Here is a 20,187-nt window from a genome sequence, read left to right as displayed (position 1 = left end):
TCAATTTACAGTAAGGGCCTTGGCTCCATAGAAGACACCGTGTTCAGCATCCATACGCTCAGCCAATGTTTATTAGACTGAGAGCACTCGTGCGACAGAGGCGTTTGCGAAGTCCGCGGCCTAGATGCTTACTTAGGCGGTCATGAATTCATTTGTCATTTATCAAGCATTTACTGAGTGCTTTTAAGTCCTGTGGGTCTAGAAAGAATTTTAAGCAGAGATCCAGCTCCTCATGATCTCATAGCCGAATCAGACAGCTAAAATATAAAATGATAAACAGATAATAGGAAATCAGAAGATAAATAAACAGGCGTATAAAGACTTTATTATTGCTGACTATAAGGAAACTCCTTAAAAGATTCCACTTAGTCTTTGTAAAATCCCAACATTTAGATATGTACACCCAGCCATAGTAGCTTAGAAAAGGGAGCAAAGAATTTTTACTTCCAAATGCCTACGAAGTGCCGTGCATGCATAGGCCGTATCTCACTGACGGAGATCTCGTGGGATGTTATTAGTATCTTCATTTTATAGATGAGGAAACTTAGTGTAAGATTTGTTGTGTAACGTGGGGAAGGTTGTACAGTTAGAAGTTCTTAGCCAGCTTTTAAACCCAGGACTCTCTGATACTGATCGGCCTGTGATTGCCCTTTCCAGTCAGCAGTCCGACAGCGACCTGAAGGCCTGTGAATGGCCTAGACTTCATGTAGGCATCGGTTCTAGGGACTGGAACTACTGATAGGGAGCTGTGAGAGTTTGCCCCTTGCGCAGAAGACCCAGACGTCGTAGGAACCAGGGATACTTGGCCTGGAGACCATAAGACCTAGAGGAACTATTCCAGCGGGAAAGGTAAGACGTTCCAGGTGACAATTCAGGAAAGAACGGTCCTTTTGAGACCTGAACACGGAGTGCCTCTCAGAAGTCCAGCCTCTGAAAGCACTACTGAGGCGCTTCAGGAGGAAGTCAAGGCCTGTTCCTGGTCTATGTTTTTATCCCCCGACCTCAGCTTGCACCTGACTATTCGAACAAGAGCATGCAGGGAAACTAAGAGCACAAGAGGAGGCTGTGCGGGGTCCCCTTGAGAGGCGCACCACGCTGGGATCTTGCAGGATTTAGGAAGAGAATGAGAAGCTAAATGTTCTCGGGACTTTGTGGACAGATGACGAAGATCACTTTCTGGAGATATAATGTAGTAACTCCTAAAACAGATTTTTTTTTTTTTTTTTTTACCAGAAGACAGAAATAAATTATATGATGTGAAAATGTTTTCACATTCATGTCCAGAAAGTGAGGCGGTAAAGAGCAGAGTTTACATTTTCCTGTCTTTATGGAAGGGCCTCTAAATTCCATTAAAGAGGGGCACCGGGGTGGTGCAGTCGGTTAAGTGTCCAACTCGATTTCAGCTCAAGTCATGGTCTGAGGGTCGTGAGATCGAGCCCCACATCAGGCTCTGCAATCAGCACAGAATCTGTTTGAGATTCTTTCTTTCTCTCCCCCTCTCCCCCTCTTCTCTCCCTCTCTAATTAATTAATTAATTCCATTACAAGTATGCTTGCCATCGCAGGGAGGGCAGAGCTGTGGCGGCACGGGCTCATCTGGGTTCCTATGGGATTACTCCTTTGGTTTAGAAGGCGTAAGTTGGAAACCCTGCCTTGACTCCACGTGAAGAGAAAGCCCTTCCAGACAGTTCTTGTCTCCTCTAGGCTAAAAGGCAATCAAAGGAACCAGGATGCTTGCAGAGTGTTCTCCGTTCTTTCAGACAGAGTCTTCTCGTCTCTCTCTTCCCTCTTCCCCATAATAATTCCTTTTCTAAGGATCCCTTGCCCAGTGTCTCCATGCTGTAGAACGCTCTCACCACAGGGACATTTGACTTCGATGTCCTGACACCTTTGGAAGATTCCGAGAGAAAGATGACAAGTGAGAAACGTCACGCTTTCCTGCCACTGAGGACTCATGCATGATGGTTTTTTGCAACTGACCTTCAACTCTATGAATGGAAAATTGGTAGAACTTGTCAGCGCTTGCTTCCTTCTTGCTAAGTTCCAGTTACAAGCTGGGGCATAATTCCTGTAACTTTTATGAAGTCTTTCAGAAATAGCGTTGAAACACAGCACTGAAGATACTCTCTACTTTTCACTGGGAAGCTATCGACTTGCCCCAGTTTCAAGATGCATTTGCCCCTGGTCCTTCAGAATCGATTCACTGGACCGTGCTGGGCAACAGTCGGCAGGAGCTCAGGGCTCCAGGGATGACAGAGAAGGCTGAAAATTCTCATTCTCCTTTCTAGTTCTCCATTTACTGCTGCGGTAACCTGGAGAAAAAAGCTTGACTTTGTGCTCAGTTTCTTCCTCTGGATTCAAGCTGGAGGAAACAGTGCTAATCACATTTCTAATAGCAGTGAATACACTTGAAAGTCAAGCTCTTTTGCTGTGTCAAAGAAGTTTTTGACGTAGTTAAGGACTGTGCCATACGCTAGTCATACATAAGATTTGGATCTGTGATAACTTGGGTGGGAGTGGGACCAAGGTGCAGGTTATTTTAAAAAGCTCCCCAGGTGACTCTGCAGGAGTCAGCAGGGTTGAGAACTGCTCATGGAGGGGAAAGGACATGGGCTGTGGAGTTGGACAGACTTTGGTTGAAACCCTGCAGTGACTGGTTGTGTGACTTATGGTGGATTTCTTAATGATTTTAAGCCTCAATTTTCTCCTTTGTCGAGGAAGATGAAGTAGAGCTTACCGGGTTTGCATTAAAGATTAAATGAGATAACTAGCATACGTAAAATATGAAATTGCCTGGCACAGAAAGAATATCTGATAAATACCTGTGCTCTTTCTCCCTTTAATATGTAAGCATTTTAACAGATTCAAGTGATAATCCTTTACAGAAAAGGGGGCAAACCCCATTGACCTTCTGGCGAGAGTGGAAGTAAGAGCATATTGCTACTGATCTGGGTAGATAAAGGGAGGATGAGGTCAAATCTCATTTTACTCCATGACAGATAATCAGATAAGGGCTGCAATTCACAGCTCTCAGAATATTCTGTTGTTGTTGTTTTTCGATTAAATCTTGCAGTACCATACTACAGAATTTTTTTTTCAGAATTTATATTTTAAACATCTAACAAACTTTTTCTGAGGTATTTTTTTTTAAAGATTTTATTTATTTATTCGACAGAGACAGAGACAGCCAGCGAGAGAGGGAACACAAGCAGGGGGAGTGGGAGAGGAAGAAGCAGGCTCCTAGCGAAGGAGCCTGATGTGGGGCTCGATCCCATAATGCCGGGATCACGCCCTGAGCTGAAGGCAGACGCTTAACCGCTGTGCCACCCAGGCGCCCCTGAGGTATTTTTAGATGTCAAGAATTACTTGGATTTTCTGCTCCATTTCCTTTTTTAATTTGCTTGTCCTCCAATGGTGGCTATCAGTAGGAAATTCACAACATTAAAGAACAAAACAATACCTGAAAATACCCAGTAGAACATGATAACTTTATTTAGTTATAAGTCGGGTAATGCGGAACATGGCCCAGCGGATGGGTTTTGAATAACCTTATAGAAACTCTGTTGGAAGTCAGCTGAGCAGAGGGTCAAACAGATCTTTTTCCTCTTGGTGCCAAAGACTGAGGAGCTTGCCTAGCCCAGGGGATGACTTAATGTTGCATTGCTCTCCACACCCCCAACCCCCTTAAAGCATATGGATATTAGGTACTGTGATGAAAACAAAAAATGGCTACATGTAGCCACAAGAGAACCTGGGTGGTTCGGTCCAATCAGCAGAGCAATGCTCAACTCTTAAAAAATAAATCCCCAAATCATATTTTTCTTGAAAAAAAAAGAGGTTAACCTTTCTTTCTTTCTTTCTTTCTTTCTTTCTTTCTTTCTCTTTCTTTCTTTCTAAGATTTTATTTATTTGACAGAGAGAGACACGGTGAGCGAGGGAACACAAGCAGGGGGAGTGGGAGAGACAGAAGCAGGCTCCCAGTGGAGCAGAGGAGCCTGATGTGGGGCTCCATCCCAGGACTCTGGGATCATGACCTGAGCCGAAGGCAGACGCTTAATGACTGAGCCCCGCAGGCGCCCCGAGGTTAACATTTCTTATAAAAGCTGTGTACGTACACAGTATACATACAATATGTACCAGTATATATTTTGTGTTCTGCAGTGCGGGCTATGTGCTGGGCTCAGGAGGAGGGATGTCTACCCAATCTCAGCTCCCCAGCTGCTAGCTCTGTGGCTGTCCAGCTTAGCCTCGGGTTCCTCATCCTTGGAATGAGAATGACAGTAGCGCAGATCTATATCGGAGATCTGCTGTGAAGATGGGGTGCTGGTGTGGGACACAGAGCAGTCACTCCAAGTGAGCTATCGGTGTTAAAAATGGGGGGGGGTATTGCATATTTGGAATTCATGGTCTGAGAAGCACTTAGAACAGTGCCTGGCGTGGTGTTGATTAGACCTTGGCCCCGGCCATCAGCGGCCCCGCCCTCCCTCCTCTTCTCGTCGCTGCGGTAGCTGGATTTCATTACCTGTAATGATACTTGGTTCCAAGCTACTTTTGCGATGCTCTTCTTTTCCCTCTAATTGCCCCCGAACTTCTCCTGAAACGCAGCACACTGTTCTCCAGAGATAAGCGTTCTGGGCTTTGTCCCGCATAACCGACCACCTGGGCCTGCGCGCACAGGCTAAAGAATGTTGTTTGTGAGACTCCTGCGGTGCGAACGACCTTGGGAACCGAATTGTTTAAAATATATTATCTGGCCTCCAGGTCAGACCTGGCGCTTCTGTTCTGGACGCCAAGAGCTACAAATCAAATCTTGTCTCACATCCCCCTCCTGCGCCAGGCGGGGCTGGCCCCCTGGAATGGAATCCGGGACGGGAGGCCGCCCCAGCCCAGGCTCCTTGAAAATAGAGAAACACGATCACATGAAAACGCAGCTCGCTCCAAATTGCACGTAGGCGAACAAATGTTTAATTTCAAACCCTGCCATTGGCCCTATAAATATGCCCCGTACGGGGATGGGCACCTGAGGGGAGGACTCGAGCCTGGCCGCCTCCACGGGCTTCGCCAGCTGATGAGGGGGGACGTTGTAAGTACCCAGTTTGATGTAACGGTGCCTTGTTCTCATTTAGTGCCTACTATTCCCTTCGTCTATGTGTAGATTCCTTTCCTCTTCTGTTTCTATTAGGTTTCTATAATAATAATAGTTTTCTTTCTTATTTGAAACCAAAACACAGCTGTTGTGAATCTATATAAACAGATATTTATCCCCATGTTTCCCAAAGGGACTCACAAAAGTATCAATCAGCTCCACACAACCATGAGATGATATTGCACTCATGGCATTCAATGTACATATTCCTTAGTTAGTATTTCTTTCTTTTTAAAAATGTTTTATTTATTTATTTGACAGAGAGCACAAGTAGGCAGAGTGACAGGCAGAGGGCGAAGCAGACTCCGCGCTGAGCGGAGAGGCCGATGTGGGGTTGGGATCATGACCTGAGCCGAAGGCAGACAGACGCTTAACTGACTGAGCACCCAGGTGCCCCAAAATAACTGATGTTCTTGACTGCTAACTAGTACTAGGCGTTATGCAAACACATTCATTATCTCACTTAATTCTCAAAATAATTCTTTGAAGACGTTTCTCTTACTACCCCCTATGGCTGACACTGTGTATCGGCTACTCAAAAGTCATTTACGTCCCTTTCCCTCTTCATGACTGGAATGCTGACGTGAGGATGAGGGTGCAGCAGCCATTTTGCAACTGTGGGACAGCAAGCAAGAAGGATGCCGCCATGCTGGGGATGTCAAAGCAGAAAGAGCCCCACAACACTCATGAGCAGCTACAAGGGCCCCGAATGGCCCAACTATGGACTTATTATTCGATCAGAAAAATAAACCCCGAAGTAACTCTGACCGATTTTCTCTTCCTTGGGCCAAATACATGTCTAGTGAATGCATTTCATGTTATGAGTGAGGAAACTAAAGCTCAGTGAGTTTGGGTAACTTTTTCAAAGTCATGCAACTGGTAGGTGTTAGAGACAGGATTCGTACCCAAATCTGCCCAAGAGCCACGCACATGCTACTGACCACAAGAGCCGCTGCGCTACCCTCCCATTACCGCGTTTCCATCATGCAATCGTGGCTCATCCTTTCCAAACTATGTGTCGCAGAATTCAGAGATTTTTCAGAGGTGAGCCTCAGGAGAAAAGCTTCTCTGGTAAACATTTCTTCCTATGGTCCTGGGTTTTTTGGGTTTTTTTTGTTGTTGTTTTTCGGTTTTTTTTGAGTACCGCAATGCACAATATATCAAAGTTTCTGAAAAATTCTGCAACAAACCTGCCTGACTGGTTGACTCAGAGGTTCCCAAACTTATTTGCGTATGGAACACATTTTTTTAAAAAAAGTGACAGTCCTATGAGTTTCCTTCAGAACATTGTTCCCCAGAACACCAACTTGGGAGGTCATTCACTGAATTTTAATAAAGAGTTGTTTCCATAGCTTTGGCTTAAAGTAAGAGAAAGTGAGTCACACACAATTTGCTACTGTGTGACTGTTCTTGAGGTTTTTGTCCCCTACACAGCTCAGGGCGACCCATGTAATCCCAAACAATTTCTGTGAGAATTTGGTGCCAGGACAAAACACGCAGCTCCTGAGGAAATTGTCTGCTTCCTTTTTTCTAATAATGAGAATGATGTGACTTACTGTGTCTTCTCTTTTGCTTTGGCTTTCCGGAAGCTCAGAGACAAACGGGAAACAATTGTTGGCTCAGGTTCCTGGGTTTTACATATTTATGTTTTCTTTGATCTGATCTTGATTTTCCTCTTTATTTTCCTTGGTCCTGATTCTGTGTTTGAATTGTATTGGTATTATTGCGTGTGTTCTTGTGACATTCCATTCTTTGTGGAATGAGAGAAATAAACACGAGTCAAGACTCTTGAAAAAATAGAAGTCCCATTTCCTCCTTCTCGACATGGTCATCCCTGTGACGCCTGATCGAGGAGTCAAGTTCATTCATTTAAATGGATACTGTAAAACTTGAAATTATATCTTATGAATATCTAATAAAATGAGGGAAGTAAATCTTCACAGGGGGCATATACTCCTGGAGATGAAACATAAATACCTTTTCTTTTATTTGGCTATATTCTAACATAAACTGAACTTTTATTGGAACTAATTCTACTTCTCTAGATTGCTGAGCTAACGCAACATCCATTCCACCAACTAGGTGACCAAATTAATCACAACTGTAGGAGAGGGACACTTTTTCCTTCTTCCCTTCTAGTGCCTTTGGCTGGTGTAATAATTACGGTGACATGAGAAATTAACAGGAGAAAAACACATTTCATTTCCTGTGTATGGGAGCTTCAACGATAGGAGGCTCAAAAAGTGACCCGAGCAGGCAATTTTTATACCTTTTCGACAAAGAAACAACACATTTGTGAAGAACTGACAGAACGATGAGGTTTGGGCTTGGGTGGCAAATTCATGAAGCAAAAAGGTTTATTTATACAACCTTCTTGGCTTTGAGTTCCCCATCTCTGGCCATAAGGATGCCTTCTATCCTCCTGGTATGGGGAGGATACTGTCACATGGCAGATGTATTTCCTGCTTTCAGGGAGACGAAGGACAATCAGAGTGTCCTTCTTGCACCAGCTGTCTCTCGAGTAACTTTAGTTTAAAATCGTGCTCCAAAGGGGCTATTTTTGGCTGGCAGGTTGTGCTTCCATTCACGACCTTGCAGAAAAATAAAATGAAGAAAGGCAGACGTGCCCTATGATATCTATCTATCTGAGGATACTTAAGGGTTGACTACCCATTGCTTCCTTAAGAAGGAATAGAATTTGCTGTAATTATCAACACAGAGGAGCAGTAAGTGATTGACAGGCTGACCACTCGTACCATTCATTGAAGGGGCTTCACTGAAGGGGCAGCCCGGCAAGCCCCAGACCAATAAGCAAATGTTAACTAAGGGCACATTGTCGAATCCAGTAGGCGATACAAAGACATATGATAAAGATGTTGACTCCCCAACTGCTGCAGGGAGAGTGCTCGGGCATTGAGTAGGAGCCGGGAGAGAGAGTTTGGAGTATATTATTTGCAGCCACTGTTTTCAAACAGACTCCTCTAGAGCTGCTTTCAGACATCGTTAAATGTATTGACCATTTTCATGTCTCTGTATACCTTCTCTTTGATTTTTAAAGCTCTAAATTCCAGGCTTTAATACAAGGCGTGGTGAGTACTTGGATAAATTTCATGGGTGCAGATACAACATTTTTAAATATTAACATTTGCTTCTTTCTCTCTATTCCTTCAGGTAGCAAGAAGATGTCCTCCTCAAGGATCTCAGAAAAGGATTATGGCAATGTAAACTCAAAGAAACAGTTCAAATTTAGCTTTTGAGTTTCAACATAGATCTTGTAAACTTGTGGCAGAGAAAATGGCTTGAGAAAAAAGGGTTTTCAGGAATGCCCTTGTTAACCTTGTTAGAGTTAGCATAAGACTGAAAGTGCAAAGTCTTAAATATAGAAGTTTATTTCTCTTTCTTGTAAAAAAAAAAATGCCTGGTCATGTGGAGCTGACGTTGTCACCAGATACTCAGATTCCATATGTATTTTAGTTCCCTCCTAGTACTGGTTTACAGCCTTACGATTACCTCCTGGTACAAATGGTTGCTAGAGCTCCAACCATTATATCCACATCCCAGGCAATAGGAACTAGGGAAAGGCAAAATGATTCCTTCCTACACAGTCAGATCACTTACATAGGCAAGACAGAGGTCCCACAGAACACTCATGTTGTATTTCATCTGCCAGAGTTTAGTCACATGGCTATGCTTAGTTGCAAGGAGCCCAGAAAATGTAATCTTTTGTAGATTTATCTACAAATAAAATCAGCACTGTGTTACTAAAGTAGAAAGAGAGAGTGGATATAGGGTCACAAATAGCAGTTTCTGCCACAGCCCTGAAGTCAAAGTACAAAGTTGATACCATAAATACAAATCGACTGTCATCCTTGAGTATGCAATAGCAAATTTTCTCACTCAGGATGAGATAACCATCCTTTGGACTGGGTGATGATGGGAGGAACAGAAAGGAAGTAAGGAGAAAATGGCTGTTGTGGGTCCCAAGCAGGTTCCTATGCCTGAAGATTCATGACCGAATCGTCCGAAGAAAACCCAGATAGACCGGGGAGTGTGAGAGCAGAGGCTCTGTGCCTGGCTCCCAGGGGAAAATCCAGGAGGTGACGAGGCTCATGGAATTGCCCCAGGCCTCTGTGGTGAGTTATCCGTAATAGAAACGGCAGCCTGATAGGTCTAGACAGGGAGAGCCTGAGACCCTATGGTAGATGGCCTATGACCCTAGGGTAGTTTGGGAGAACATCTAAAATCAATGTCTGCAAGCCCTTCCTGCTCCATTATGAGGAGCTCAGAGGTAGAGGGGAGGGTCAGCAGCCCTAAGATACTTTGAGATGGAGATAAGAGGGAGGCAGGGTGACCTTCCTGGACCTACTACCAGAGACCAGATGGAGAACCCAGATGTCCTAGAAATTTCCAGGGGTGGGGGTGACACACATCTCCACAGATGCCGGCAGGGACATACACCTCCCGGTCCTGCAGCACCATGGCTCTGTGAGAACTCCCAGTATTTAGCCATAATCCAGGGAACGGGGTGGGGAGGGTGGTGAAAATCCTGAATTGACTGAAAAAAAAAAAAAATCTGAATGAAAAGACTCTGATTTGACTGGGTTTTCCCTAAAATGGCTGGGATTGAGTTATGCTACCAGACAGGGTTGGGGCTTGAGATTAAAATTCAATTCAGTTATAGGACAAAATTCCGTACCACTGAGAGTAGCGTGTGGGCTCCTCGGCCACCCGTGCTCTCTCGGTTTGTCATATCTCACTCTCAAGTCATTCAGCTCGGGATTTCGCCTCCTTCTTTGTTCAGTGTTACGTGGAAAGTAGTGACAAATGAGCATTTTGCTATTTCTACTGAAGTTATTTTGAGTGAGAAAATTTCACTGTCGCTTTGCCTCGATAATGTTGTACGTCCTGTCCATGTGTCACCCCCTCTCCATTCCGCACTGACAAGCGTCTACACAGATGGCTGAAGATGTATTTCCCCAACTTTTGCTGCACGTGAGGTGACCCCTTGGCCCTGTCCTCCCCAGGGCTTTTCCAGTGTTAGCAGTGGAGGTCTCGTGCGCCCAGGGACTCTTCCGCAGTTCGGGCAAACCAGGGCCTTGGTCCCCCTTGTCGTGTCAGACTCGCCTGGAGGGCCTGGTTAGCTCGGATTCCCAGGCTCCCCCCTCAGAGCGTCTAATTCAGCAGCAGTGGGGGTGGAAGCCCAAGACTGCATTTGTCAACAGGCTCGGGGAGATTTGATGCGGGTCTAAGGACCATGTTGTACGGGCCCAAGAAACAGGTCAGTTTTTTCCCAGTCTTTTTTTTTTTTTAAGATTTTATTCATTTATTTGTCAGAGAGAGAGGGAACAAGCAGGGGGAGCAACAGGTAGACGGAGAAGCAGGCTCCCCATTGAGCAAGGAGCCCGATGAGGGAGTCAATCCCAGGATCCCGGGATCATGACCTGAGCTGAAGGCAGAGGCTTAACTGACTGAGCCACCCAGGCGCCCCAGGTTTTCCTCGGTCTTAACATAATAAAGCAATGATGTGGATCCATATATTTAATCAATGACACCCTTGTGGCAAAAACTTTGACCAAGATCTTAAGGTTCTCTCCTCTTCATTTCTAGCAATTCCCTTGCCAGGCCAGCTCTGTGGGGCTGACCTAGAGTTCATCCCCAGGGGGGTTTAGCCTAGAACCTGTCCCTCCAGCACATCTGGAAGTTTTATAAGCACCTAATTTTTTATATCGAATCCCTTCCTGCTAAAACCAGCAAAAGAGTGTTCTGTTATCTGTACCTGAATCCTACTGATAAATCATGGGACCCCGGAGCATAGTTTGAGAAGCACTAAAGAAAAGGGGAGAGGAGTTTGTGCACATTTCAGGGAGCAGGGGAGAAGGAACAGCAGAGATTTCCTGTGAGTGCCGAAGCCTGTCTAGACAAAGATGTCCATGCACACCTCGGCCATTTACGAGCAAAACACTTACAAAAGCAGCTGTAGAAAACCATATCAGTACGTTCCTGAACAATTACTACAGTCAGCAAAGAAATGACATCATCCCTCCTCTCAGTCAGAACAATAAGCTTGCTCTAAATCTGTACACAACAAAAGCAAACTCTGTTTGTCTAACAGATGGGAATGAACAGACCTGAAGGTCATGGTGATCCTTCTGTGGTCTAACCAGCCTCCCCCCGCAGTGTCTTACCCAGAAGATCACAAATCTGAACACAAGTAGACACCGTAAAATCGCCTGAGCCCAGTGAAGACTTCTAGAACCAGAGACCCAGGTCCTGCCATCGTAAGAGGAGTAAGCACAATCTAGAAGAAAGGAAACCCCCCAATTCTCAAACATCTCCCAGGAGATCAACTTCACAGCCATTCCTTTTGATTTTTTATTTAAGCCTTTAAAAATTCATTCATTTGGTAAGGTAGAAAAGCAAAAGAGATGGCAAACATACTCTCAACTACAAGGTCCCTAATTTGCTGAATCAGGCATTGGGGGGGGCAAAGTAAATTATGAAACCTCAATGTAGACAGACCTTTTTTTTCCACGTTTTTATTTAAAATTTAGTTAACATAAAGTACAATATTGGTTTCAGGTGTAGAATTTAGTGGTTTTTCAGTTACTTACAACACCCAGTGGTCACCGTGATAAGTGCTTAATACCCATCTCCTATCTAGCCCATCCCCCACCCACCTCCCTCCACCAACCCTCAGTTTGTTCTCTATCATTAATAGTCGCTTATGGTTTGTTTCTCTCTCTCTCTTCCCGCCCCCCATATGTTCATCTGTTTTGTTTCCTAAAATCCTCATATGAGTAAAATCATACGGTACTTGTCTTACCTGACTTATTTCACTTAGCATAATACACTCTAGTTCCATCCGTGTCATTGCAAATGGCATGATTTCATTCTTTTTGATGGCTGAGTAATATTCCTGTGTGTGTGTCTGTGTGTGTGTGTGTGTGTGTACCACTTCTTTATCCATTCATCAGTCGATGGACATTCAGGCTCTTTCCATAGTTTGACTATTGTTGATAATGCTGCTATAAACATTGGAGCACATGTACTCCTTCGAATCTGTATTTTTGTATCCTTTGGGTAAATACCTAGTAGTGGGATAGCTAGATCATAGGATAGCTCTATTTTTAACTTTTTGAGGAACCTGCATACTGTTTTCCAGAGTAGCTGCACCAGTTTCCATTCCCACCAGCAGTGCAAGAGGGTTCCATTTCTCCACATCCTTGCCAACTCAATGTAGACAGTCCTTACTATCAACTCTAACATGCCAATTAAATCCTTGAAATTGGATTATGCATGTGTATGGACTCAGTGCTAGATACGAAAGTTAATACTCCTCCTGATAAAGCAGCACTTCTGCCAAGACTTGGCGAGTTGGTCTGGCTGCACTGATAACAGTGGCATTGACAAGTTCAGGGAAGTTCCATACATTTTCCTCTGTTTTATTTTCCAGCTTTATTGAGATATAATTGATACATAGTGTTGTGTAAATTTAAGGTGTGCAATATGGTGATTTGATACACCTGTGTATTGCCACGTGATTACCTTAATAAGGCTAGTTAACACCACCATCACCTCACATAATTACCGTGTGTGTGTGTGTGTGTGTGTGTGTGTGTGTGTGTGTGTGTGTGTGTGTAGGGAGAACCTTTAAGATCTCTTTTAGCAAATTTCAAGTATAAAATACAATATTGGTAACTCCGGTCACCATGCTGTATGTTAGATCCTGGAAGCAGCACACATTGCATGAGCCTGACTCTGTTAGGCCTTTGAGGACTCCTTACGCTGCCATCTTTGACTCATTTAAAAAATACTCTTCTGATTGCAAAAGACACTCTGCCAGAGATACTTTGTGTAAACTCGATTACTAGTCTGTAAGGTCGCATTCTAACAAGACAAAAGAATCAACGTAATCCTTTTTTTGCCCCCCTCAAAATTAGGCTTCTTATCCCAACAGAAACTCTTTGCCGGTTGGGTTATTTAAAAGGTTTAAATCATCATATGTTGCAGTTTTTACATTTTTACTTCTGTTTTTCTCTCCTGTTACATTTGTAATGAACCTATTATGATTATTTCATCCATTTTTTGGAAGGCACTTTATATACAATTCTTCAAGTAACGGGGTAGAACAAAAGGGTAGAATCATTCTTTGCCCCACTTTTAATAATAGAAAAACCAGGCAGAAAACCAATAAGGAAGTAGAATTGAACAGTACTATACACCAACCAGACCTAACAGACGTGAATGAACCTTGAAAATACTGTGCTAAGAGAATGTTAGCCACAAAATACGCACGTTGAATGATCCCATTTGTAGAAACTGTTCAGAATAGGCATAGCCATAGAGATAGAAGGTACAGTGGTGGTTTCTAGAAGCTGTGGGGAGGAAATATGACTCCGTCTAGTTGGGAGGAGAGAGAAAAGGTAGACATTCCTGTCTGGGACCCTAGTATCAGATAACTCTGTGCCCTTAGAAATGAGTTTTAACCTAAGCATTTCTTTGTAATTTTCTAAGTGAGACCAATATTAACTGCCATTCATGTGTCGCTGGAGTTTTGCTAAGATTTATGACCTATTAAGCCCGAAGCAGGGAAGCTGGGAAGGGCAGTGAGGGGGGCCAAGAGGAGGCATGAAGAATGGGAAAGGACAGGAGGAGAGCTAGTCTCTTCACCCACATTATAGGGCTGTTGTGAGCATCAAAGGATGCCATGTCTATGCAAGTATTTGCACCCACAGCACACCACAGAAATGAAAGGAATCATTACTGTTTAATGAGGCAGAAGATAGTTCTCTAAATTATTGGTGTCTGCGTTACTGTTCAGTTCTCATGTGTAGGATCATGCCCAAATTTTCCATAGAAAGTTTTGGTCTTTGGAAGATTGGTGTGTCATAAATATAAATGAATAACACAGTCATTAGCTGGCATAATCATCCTGTTACTGTGACTACATGAGATGTCAACAAAAATCTAGAGCTCACAACAAAATTTTCTCAGCACATTGACAGAATTTGAGACAGAATTGAGGCAAGGGTATAAAAGCACTTTGTTAACTGGAAAATGCTAACTAAAGGGCAGTTATTATTATTATTTGAACTAAGTAAGTTGTATTCATTTTGCTTTTTTTTTTTTAAAGTACGTGTCAAAAAATATCAGCCAATTTCCAATTCGGTCCCATGACAATATTTATTGGTGCCATCTGCTGGCGCTGGAAGTTCCTGAAAAATTGATGAGATTAGGGTGAACCAAATGATAAACAGCTCAGTACATGGTATTTTAAGTACATGTATTCCTCACATATTCACGTTATTATAGGTCAAGTTTCTGGCATGCATTTCTCGTATGAAAATTTTCTATGTAAAATATTTTGATGCCGAATAAATGACTATGTTTCATAAACTGTAATATTCATTCATTCCAGGACTCTATTTTGAGCTCTTTGGGTCTGCCAGGCCCTGGGATATGAATAGGGATGCAAGGAGGCGAAACTGTCTCTGCTCGCAAGCGGCCAGGGTCCTCCATTTAGTGGGGGAGGGGACAGATCCATAAGGAACTAAATGTGACGCACTGGGGTGAGCAAAGACCCCCATGGGGGAAACCAAGGAGGGGACCTCCCCAATCCAGGAGGTGGTGGTCTTTTCCACAAAATATTGAAATCTCCCACCTTTTCAGGGGTGGAGGAGAGAAGGAAGAATTACAGAAGAAAAATCAAACTTGAGAAAGTGAAGCTGTCAAGCCAATAGAGGTAAGAATTAAAAAAAAAAAAGCTTCCTCTAATCACAGGAAACAGGTGTCAAGTGGGCTCCATGAACAATGAGCTCAATTTATTTTTTTTTAAAGATTTTATTTATTTATTTGAGAGAGAGGAGGGGAGGGGCAGAGGGAGGAAGAAAGAGAGTCTGAAGCAGATTCTGCACTGAGTTCAGAGCCCGAGACAGGGTTCAACCTCACGACACCCCCCCACACCCCAGATCACAACCTGAGCCCCTACTCCCCATCATGACCTGAGCCAAAACCAAGACTCGGAGGTTAACTGACTTCACCACCCAGGCGCCCTGAGGAACCGAATCTTAAACTTCACCTAATTTTAAATTGATTTGAAGCAGCACGTGCAGCTAGTGGTTTCCAGACCAGACAGCAGAGTTAGCGCCCTGTGAGGCACGGCGGATCCTGGAAGGGCTGGGCTGCAGCTGAGAGCAAGAGGCAGATGATGGGCAGAGGGTCGGAGCCAGAGAGATGTGGGTTCCCTCCCTGGCTCTCTCACTTCCTCGATTTGTAACCTTGGGCAAGTTACTCAGTCTCCAGAAGCCAGCAGTACAATGGCAGCGGTAAGAGTACCTACCTCCTAGGAGGACAGTTACGGGCAGTACCAAGCAAGGGGGCCCAAACTTTCAGCAAATGTCTGACTCATGGTAAGTACCCAATACATGTTCATTATGATTATTATCTAAAATATTTCCAAAATTTTATCATGGGGGCAGGGCAAGATGCAGGACGTCTACTGGAGCAACGGTAGGCCGACCTGGCTCCCAACGCTTCTTAGAGCTGTAATTCCGTGGATGTATCTGCCGAACAGTTTCTTTCTCCTCTGTGTTATTCTTTGTCTCCTTGTCTAGTGATTTCAATCTTTCTATTCTGCTTATAGTATGGACTGGTTTGTTTTGTTTTTCACTAGACTGACTTAATTATCATACTGTTGAAGCCATACTGTTACGGAAAACTGACTAATGATCATACGCTATAGAAGTTTGCAATGATGTCAAAATAATGTTTGATGGACCGGCCACAGTGATGCACGTTTTCTTCCTAATTACTGTTTTGTTCCCAGGAGTGACTTTTCTGACACCACTATGACATGCCACGAGGCTTTACCCATAACACACTGCATGGTACGTTTATGTCTGACTGACTTTTCCTTATTATATTCTTTTTTTAAAAAAAAAAAGATTTTATTTATTTGAGAGAAAGAGAGAGTGCGAGGGGGGCGGGAGGGGAGCAGACTCAGCGGAGCATGGAGCCGGTTCAGGGCTTGATCGCACGACACTGAGATCATGACTGAGCTGAAATCAAGAGTTGGACGCTTCATCGAGTGAGTCACCTAGGTGCCCCTCCTTATTATATTCTTAAAGATAAGAAAGATTTATAAATGTTTGCAAATGTTTTATAATAGCTCTGATACATTGTGGGGCTTGATTTATTACAGAATCTATTATTTTTGCCAAAATTAGCACTGTCTTCCATAATCTCTTTTGGTGGTTTAAGAGAGCAGACTAGCATCTGGATACTTATTTTTTACACAGGTAACATAGACATGCCTATATATTGTCAGCTGCCTGGAGAACAATATTCTGATTGAAATTGACAGGAATTTCACAAGACATGACTGTCCTTGAAGTGGTGTTGAAGGAGCATCTTGGCTCAAGTCAGAAATAGTGCTAATGAGGCACCCTGGGAGTGGAACATTCTATCACAAGGGTAAAAAAGATATATTTTTTTCATTGCTCAACTACATTGTTAAATATGGTACATTTCTTAGATAACTTACAAGGGAGCCTTGAGGAAAGGGTAAACATAACAGGAATGTTGAGCCCTAAATGGAACCTAAGCCAACAATAACAAGATTAGCCTGCATGCAGCTATTAGCCCCATAGGTTGCTCTTAGTATAATGTGATGACCTGAGCACAGGCACATCAGACCTTTCACTTAAGCCAGCCAAAGTCGTGGATTGCTCTGAATATTTCCTGTGGATATGCTTTTAACACTAGTGGGAGCTCTTGACATTAAGGAAAAAAAAAATCACAAGACCCACCATTGTTCTGCAAACTTCTCCCTCTCATATTAGATCCAGTCCTCATGTCTGGGAGACCCTTAAGGACATCATCTGCCAGGATTTGGATCAATTTTTTTTTTTTAAGTGCATGGTTAGCCCTTGCATAAAGCACTGGAACATGGAAGTAAATAATTTGCTACAATCTTCCTTTCTAACCTCTGAACAAGAGTTAAGCCAGTGACAGGAAATTAGTCCCTGGTCATTTGTTACTGCTGTTGTTCAATTTTAGGTTATTTCCACACCTGTTATGTATATGAGACTGTCACTCAAAGAAAATCACACACACAAAAAGCACTTGAGAAGATGCAGAGGAAGAGACAAACAGTTTTTCCTATACTTTTGAGAACATGGAGAGGGAAATGTAAGAAAAACAGTAAAGCTTATTAAGTACCTGTAACATTTGACAGTGGTATTTCTGCTTTCCAGAACAGCCTCTGTCTAGTTGCCTGTCCCCTCAGTTTCTGCTGCTATGACACCCTGTATTCTATCTAGTACTTTATTACACTCCTGGCGTAAAGCCTGAACAGAAGAGAGCAATATCTCCCTAACTTTGGCCTTCCAGACCATGGCACTTGATTGTCAATGAGAGGGTGGCCTGGCATATTCTTGGGAAGCAGAGAAGAAACTCTCACAGGAAGGGATTAATCCTGGAAGGGCTTTGAATTTCTACTTTCTTGCACTCTCTACAGTCACCCTGACATTCCTCCATAATTCTATTTCTGATCAAAGGAATAAGAAAACCTGGAAGAAGTGAATCATGGGCTCCTGGAGCTGTAAGCTGTCCTGAGGTCCATCCCCTTCCTTACACATTGGGTGAAGACTCCGAGAGCTGGAGTAACCTGGCTCAAGTTTTCTTCTGATTCTTTCTAGGACACCACGCTATACATCATGAAAATGCATTGAATTAAAGTCATAGCTTCCATTAGGTGGAGAGCGGGCAGTAGAGGGACTTACTAAGTGTCAGGCACCTTGCTAAGGGTTTTATGTACATTCTCTCACATAATCCTCATACCAAATCTATGAATTGTTATTATTCTAATTTTTCAGATTCATAAACTAAAGCTTTGAGAGTCTAAGTCACAGATTTGTGAATGGCTGAACCAGCATTCAAACCCAGATATGTCTGACTGCAAAGGCCATTTATTCAGACTGCTATGCTACACTATGTTGTCTATGTAAAATGTAACTTATTGCCAAGACATGGGGAGTAATCAGAGACCCCAGGAGACAGTGAGATCCCAGGAAACATCGAAGGCAGGGATCATCCCTTAAGAGTAATAATAGCGGTGATAGCTACCAATAACTGAGTGCCTACCAAAGGCCAGGCACTTTGTATTTGTTATTTAATTGAATTATCACAACCACCCTGTGAGGTAGGGGTAACTACATACCCATTTTTCAGATGAGGAAGCTGAGAATTAGAGAAATTAAACAATTTTCCAAGTCACAGAGTCGGCAAGTGGTAAAATGAGACTGATAGGTAAGTCTAAGCGATTTGAAATGTCATGTTTTTACTCATTTTAAGACGAGTGCCTGGCCATGGAATCTACTTAATAGATACTGAATGCATGAATAAATGAATGGGGAGAAAATGAATGAATGGGGACTGCAATGGAATATGTACCTGTTATGCCCAAGTGGGCCTTGGTAAGAATCGCTTAAAAACAAATGAGTAACAGATACATAATGCTTTGTTTTGCTCTGAAAGGTAGAACAGGGACAAATCCGTGGAAACTGAAGACTTCCTGTGGCTTCCTATACAGGAATCTGGCTTCAACATGTTCATTGCCTGAATGACCTTCAATCCTATGATTCAAAGATTCTATGAGGTCAGTGTCTTTATAGAGGCATAATAATGAAGAACCTTCCAACACAGAGCTGCTTTGTAAAACAGTGATCTGCCCGTCTTTCAAGGTGGCCCATGTGACCACCTGCTGGCAATAGAAGAAATTATTAAATTGGGTAGTGTAGAAGACTGTTTACAAAAGTGGCTACACTTTCTTCCCTTTACCCATTCCCCTTTGCGAGATGATGTTGAAGCCCCTCCCACTGAGAGATGGCATCCCCCATCCCTTGAACCTGGGCTGGACTTGTGGCTCACTTTACCAAAGAGAATGCAACAGAAGCAATATTCTGCCAGTTCTGAATCTAGGTCTCAAAAGGCCTTGCAGAGTTTCGCTCTCCTTCTAGAAACTCTGAGAACCCTATGGACAAGCCTGCTGGAGAACACAAGGAGATATGGAGAAGAGAAGCAGCAGAGCCAATAGCCAGCCAACTCTGGAAGCATAACCACCTTGCTGACCTGTAACAGACCACAGATGCCTGAAGACGCTTAGCAGAGATCAGAAGCCCCGCCCAGCTAACCTGTAAATTCATGGGCAATAGTAAATGGTTGCTGTGTGATTCTCCAAAACACCTTCTGAGATGGGAAGAGATAGGGAATGCCTGATGTCCTGATCAGAATAGGTCATGTGCCATCAACTCCCTGTATCCCAGAAAGCCTGCAAGAACTTTCTTCAAGGGACTTCGTAGCCAACAGTAATTGGACATCTTACTACTTGCCAGGTAATAGTCATAATGCTTTATGTAAATTAATTCTTAAGTCTCACAACAACCAGTGAGAAATACATTATCGTTGAACTGACTTGACAGATATAGAAGCCATGACAGAGAACTGAAGACACTTATCCAGGGTACAGAGTTAGTGAATGCCTAGAACAGGTTTCTAACCCAGAAGTCTAAAACTACAGCCCTTTCCATTAGCCACTCTACACTGCCTCTTGTTAGCCAATGTAAAGGGGACAATTGTCAGCAGGGACTATACTTACCTTCACAAAACCTGGCGGTTGTAAGTAGCCCCCCAACACCTTTCACCAGGCTCTGATGTCATCAAATACCTCATTCATTTTCCGGGCTTCTCCCACCTCAAAGTCGTTTTTCTTACTTCCTGTTTCTAAGGAATTTCACTGTTATATTTGAAGCTTAGAGCCATGATCAGGAGAAATGTTTAAAAAGGCTCATTACCAAAAGTATGGGAGCAATTAGAAAAAACACTCCTTGCCCAAAAGAGAATCAATTTTCCATTGTGAGAGTTTCCATCCTACCCAGAAATAGAAATGTGCATAAATCAGGTTTAGAAAAATGTATGAGATGGGCTTATGCAAAAGGCTTCAGCGGGGAATCTAATGCTAAATAAAAGGATAAAAGCAGATCT

General features: G+C 43.3%; 1 long non-coding RNA gene across 1 annotated transcript; it reads left to right on the top strand.

The window, feature by feature from the left end:
• The first annotated feature begins 15,456 nt into the window (after positions 1-15,456).
• LOC123797701 (uncharacterized) lies at positions 15,457-16,607 on the top strand. Its single transcript, XR_006781029.2, has 3 exons — positions 15,457-15,554; positions 15,971-16,031; positions 16,443-16,607. It is a non-coding gene; the product is annotated as an uncharacterized LOC123797701 (long non-coding RNA).
• Positions 16,608-20,187: the final 3,580 nt, after the last annotated feature.

This window comes from Ursus americanus, chromosome 9 (genome assembly GCF_024610735.1).
Source record: "Ursus americanus isolate L20-20 chromosome 9, mUrsAme1.1.p, whole genome shotgun sequence".
Taxonomy (NCBI): domain Eukaryota; kingdom Metazoa; phylum Chordata; class Mammalia; order Carnivora; family Ursidae; genus Ursus; species Ursus americanus.
Note: the sequence above shows the minus strand (reverse complement) of the source record. Positions and strands in the feature narration are given on the sequence as shown.